A 6000-nucleotide genomic window follows, 5' to 3' on the forward strand; every position below is an offset into this window, starting at 1 on the left:
TGCATTTAAAGTATAATTACAATTATGTCTAGGTTCTTTCTTGAAATATGAAGAACTAAGCCGAACAATAAATAAAATAAGGACTTTTTACTTGGCAGGCAAATTGAACGGAAATCGTAAGGGGATTCGACAATTATCAATAGTTATTGCACATATACACATATGTATCAACAAATCAAACTTTCAACACAATATGTTGATTTTAATACTAAAAGTGTCACGTTAGATATATTATACTGAATGAGTCCGCTTTGTATCTTTCGAACTGATTAAAGGAATATGAAACTACTAGGCAGAAATGTGAACCATAATGAGACGATATAGATAACGCAGTATTTGGCTTCCTCAGATCGGTAAAATTATGGATGAAACTATGTCTGACAATCGTAATCACTTTAATGATCAACATTATTTTTGTCCAATCACATTGTAGTATTTTTCAAATTTCTGCTAAGTCTAACTTTGGTTAATGTGTACTAACTAAATAAAATTTACTTAATCTGTCGTCTAACCAGTCTAACAAATTTCAATAATGCATTATATTAGGGAGGAGTTAGAGGTGTGGTTTGCACTCTGAATTGTAAAATATCTAGGTTAGCAAAACAATGCCAACGTTAAAAAAATTAGGCGAGGTCAGGTGTTTCTAAATGTGAGGATACAATCATTTAGTTTATTACATAGATTATAAATGTGGGGCACACAGAGACAAATGATTACATAGTAACTTGTTTATATCCTTTTAACTCTAAGAAAAATGTCCGTTATAAATTGCTGACTCTTTTAAACTTTATATTTTCTAAAAAAAAGTAACTAAAACATTATTTTCTTTCACTTGATAGGAATGAACTGCATTAATAATCCTTTATATTATGAATACAATGATTACATTTTTGGCTGGAAAACATTATTATATATATAATTTAAATTAGACGACACTATGAAATTTAAGTTAAATAAAAGTTCTGCAGCATGAAGAATATACTATTTTTGAAAAACTGGAATTCCACTGTTAAATTATGAAATGATTATATTACCTGCGTGCTATTTTAAGACTGACAAGTAAAGTCTATAAAAACATTTCTTGTATTGTAACGGACGTTTTACAAAAATAACTTATATAAAGAGACACGCGCCTTGTTAACATTTTAATATTAGGGTTATTTTATCATCTGTCATTTTATGAAAATGTGTTGGAATGATCACTTTCAAAATATTTTCTTTGACATGCATAGTCCAATAAGTTATGCAGGGCCTGAATGATATACAAATTATTGTAGAAGGAGGGCAAATTCACGCCATTAGACAGTGGTTACAGAATGTGGATGATTACAGTTAACAGATACCTCTAATGGAAAAGTGATATCTCAGGGCCTATATTTTCTCCGGGATGTTGAATTGGCAGATGTATCTAGTTTAGCAAAAGAAATGATCAAATTAGACACTTAGTCATCGTTATAGACGTTTTCTCTCGCCATTTGCGGATTGTTCCGTTAAAGAATAAACAGCACGACTACATAATAGGTGGCTTAACAGAAATACTGCAGTCAGGACATTAGAACGGATCCAGGAAGTGAATGGAAAATCAGATGGGTGAAAACATTTTTCGATAAACAAGAAATTCCATTACTACGTCACTCGGAATGTTACTGGGAACAGGACTTGAAAAGACATTTCAAAAATAAGCATTCGTAGGCGTACCTTTACATTTGGAAAAAAATTAATTCCTTGATACCTGTATCAGAAACGTGATTATTTTTGATGATATGGCATCAAAAGCTACGAAAGATCAACAAGTTACAGACCTCTTTACGGAAGGCAGTCATCATAACTGAATCTTTCAGTTATTGCACTGAACCAAAATAGACGATGATGACAAACTCACAAAGAGAGTGAAATACGATACTGATGGATACTTAGAGATAGGAAAAAAAATATGTGTATATGGAACTTGCTGAGTTAACGAAGCAAATAAATATTCAAGAATGACAAGATAAAGTACAACATATATAAAACAAGGACTATCAGAAGATAAGGCTGAGAAAGCAAATCAAAAACTGCGTGAAGAAGACACTGGAGTGTTATGAAAAGGTTTACTATTATTTTGTCTTATATACTGAAATTGCAAGGAGGACAGGTATATACCAAAATAATGATGTCTGTACAGAAATAAATGCAAAATATTGAACTCGAGCGTGCTGTTCGTCTGACCTTAGGAAAGTACAAAAATATATTTTGGTCATTTCTTGACGAGTCATATTCAAACGGTGCCGAAAGCAATTGGGATGATAATAATGATGATGGTGATGATGGAAGTGATGGTGAATTGAATGACACGGAAACAGATATAAACTAACATATGTGCCTTAACGCAGTTGTGATTTGTTGACAAAATGTAAAACAAGAGGGCCATGATGGCCCTGAAGTCGCTCACCTGTATATAGGCCCCCGTAGCGGGGCCAGTTTAAACCCCAGGGCTTTTATTTGAACAAGCTTGGTAGACACCCATTAGAAGATGTTTCATGCTAAACATCTCAGGTCTAGCTGGTCAAGTTTTTTTCTTTACACATATAGTTAAAAACAATGACACACCTGGAGCAGGGCCAGTTTGGACCCAAGGGCTTTTATTTGAACAATCTTTGTAGACACTTACTAGAAAATGTTTCATGCTTAATATCTGAACTCTAGCTATTCGTATTTTTCGAAGAAGATTTTTAAGTTTTTGCTATACACATATAAGGAAAATCAATGAGCCCCGGGGTGGGGCCAATTTTGACCCCAGGGCTTTTATTTGAACAAACTTTGTAGACACTTACAAGAAGATGTTTCATGCTTAATATCTAAACTCTAGCTATTTGGGGTTTTTTTTCAAAGAAGATTTTTAAGTTTTTGCTATACAAATATAAGGAAAATCAATGTCCCCTGGGGCGGGGCCAATTTTGACCCCAGGGCTTTTATTTGAACAAACTCAGTAGACACTCACTTAAGATGCTTCGTGCTTAATATCTAAACTCTAGCTATTTGAGTTTTTCAAAAGCAGATTTTTTAAGTTTTTGTTTTACACATATAAGGAAAATGAATGACCCCCGGGGCAGGGCCAATTTTGACCCCAAGGCTTTTATTTGAACAAACTTGGTAGACACTCACTAGAAGATGTTTCATGCTTAGTATCTAAACTCTAGCTATTTGGTTTTTTTCAAAGAAGATTTTTTTAAGTTTTTGCTATACACATATAAGGAAAATCAATGACCCCCGGGGCGGGACCAATTTTGACCCCAGGGCTCTTATTTGAAAAAAAATTGGTAGACATCCATTAGAACATGTTTCATGCTTAATATCTTAGCTCTAGCTCTTTGGGTTCTTTAAAAGAAGATATTTTAAGTTTTTACTATGTGCATATAGGGAAAATCAATTACCCCCGGGGCGGGGCCAATTTTGACCCCAGGGCTTTTATTTGAACAATCTTGTTAGATACCCATTAGAAGATGTCTCATGCTAAATTTCTTAGCTCTAGCTCTTTGGGTTCTTGAAAAGAAGATTTTTTAAGTTTTTACTATATGCATAAAGGGAAAATCAATGACCCCCTGGGGGCGGGGCCAATTTTGACCCCAGGGCTTTTATTTGAACAAATTTGGTAGATACTCACTAGAAGATGTTTCATGCCACATATCTAAGCTCTAGCTCTTTGGGTTTTTTAGAAGAAGATATTTAAAGTTTTTTCTTTTGGTTGCCATGGCAACCAGAGTTCTGCATGAAATGGAATTCTTTGAACAACTTTGTTAAGGCTTCACACAAGGAACATCCCTGTGAAGTTTCATTATGATCTGCCTTATGGTTTCAGAGGAGATGTCGTTTTAAAAGTGTGAACGGACAACGGACGACGGACGACGTACGACGGACGAAGAGTGATCCTAATAGCTCACCCTGAGCATATGCTCAGGTGAGCTTAAAAAAGCATGATAGTGCTTTTTTCGAGCAGATGTATGTATAAATATAATTCAACACTGTTGACGTTTGATATTCAGTGTATATATTCGCTTATACTATTTGATGTAAATAAAGTGTACATAAAAACTATCATACGTGGCTTTGTACTGTTTTAATTAACATTAATTTTTCAGCCTTTAGTCGCTTTCAAAAAGGGCATAACAGTAATAAACTAGTTGTAAGGATCTAACCCATGTCCTTGCATATCTAGATTATTATCACAGCTTTAACTGTACATATATAAACTGTTAGTTCAAAGTTAATTAAAGAATTATAACAAATTCGTGACATAAATGATGATTTATTTATTTCCCATATTAACACAAACAATAATTTCAACATACAGTGACATATAATTCACAAATATATTACAGAAAATTAAACATATTAAAACATACATAAAAAGAAGGTTTTTAATGGTTCATGACCGTGCGCGAGCGTGTCTATTCCTGACTTCAAGACATATCTTTTATTGTCATAAGGAGACAGTGTGGTTTTTGAGACTGTTACACTATACAGCTGACTTTTTATCGTATTCATTTTATGGTCCATTGTAGTATGCTAAAAACGCATTGCTCATAAGCTTCGTGCCTCAGCTGTTTTTTCAATAACACACTTTTTTATCCCCTAAGCTGTTTGTTTTTGCTCGCCGCCGTTAATAAGGGAATACATATTATATTTGGGCGTAAACCAACAAATGATTCAATAGTATCCCACCACATTAATCTTTCATTTTAGCAAAAACCTTAAGGTAAGTCTCACTGTTAAGAGAATGTGTCTTTGTGAATTTTTATTATGCATGTCAGAGTACCAGTTCATAGGTTAAAGAGTCCGTATCAGTGATGAGTAACTGAGCTTTGGTCCGATACTAAGCTTTCATGAATTCATAATGGAACTGGTACATACATATTTTTTCATATATATCTAGAATACAGAATCCTGCATAAATCGGTCTATAAAAGACTAAATTTGTCTTTCTAAAATTTACAGACACTAAATCATTATCAAATATTTTGAAACTTTGGCTTGGCACATACTTTTCTCAGTCATTTTTGAAGTTTTGGAAGCTCTACATTTATTCTTTTCCTCATGTTTTCCATAGCTTTTCCAAACACAGCTTATTCATTAACTTGTTAAAGTCTTTATCAAATGCAGTCGTGGCCACCTTACGTTTCTGTGTGTGTAAAGGTCAATATAGGGGTTCAGCCAACCGACTGAGTGAGCGCTAGAATGCGATATAGTTGTGTCAGCTTGAAACAATGTGATAGGTAGTAATTCAAATTTCTATAATGGACCACAAACTTCAAGTTAGGCATTTATATTAAGCTTTTTAGAGGGTTTATCTTTTAAGGTCAATGTCTTGAGGGAATGAAGTGATAACATGCCATTGGTTACAGTTATTGTCTCAGGTGTAACAGATAGTCGTGCAGCTCACTAGGATAATCTAAGTCCACCTCGAAGATATACCCATTATCTGAATAGTCATCATTTTTTTTATATGTGTAGGGACTGAATTTGTTTTTTCTGATAACCAACTGAAATCCTCTCTAGGGAGGGAATCAGACATAATGACTGCATATTAAAAATTCATACCGAACTACGTGGTATATTTATGGGGCTTTGGAGGATTATACCCTGGGAGTTGGGGGTTCTTGGCTTTAGCATACTTTTTACAAATCATGGACAGGTTTTAGATAAAGATCATGTTTTCACCAAAGTTGCGCATATTAAATGTCTGCCAGACTTTTGAGCATGTTCATAATCTCCGGAGCAAAAATCATTGTCGTTCAATTTGTTATAGAAATGCTCTTTCGGGGTAGATGTGTTTGCTGAAAACAACCTGGAGATATGAAACAATCATATGGGAATATATCTTTACGAAGCAAAAGGATTTGTTGAAGAGAATCTTGAAAATGTTTTGTTGTGTTTGGAAATACATGCGTGCCTGCTTTCGCCAGATTGGACACTAATGTATCTAATGAAGCATTTAGAAATTGAAGTGAATCAATAAATCTT

The sequence above is a fragment of the Ruditapes philippinarum genome, unplaced genomic scaffold (genome assembly GCF_026571515.1).
Source record: "Ruditapes philippinarum isolate M1 unplaced genomic scaffold, ASM2657151v2 ctg2198_1_1_1_1, whole genome shotgun sequence".
In the NCBI taxonomy this organism is placed as follows: Eukaryota; Metazoa; Mollusca; class Bivalvia; order Venerida; family Veneridae; genus Ruditapes; species Ruditapes philippinarum.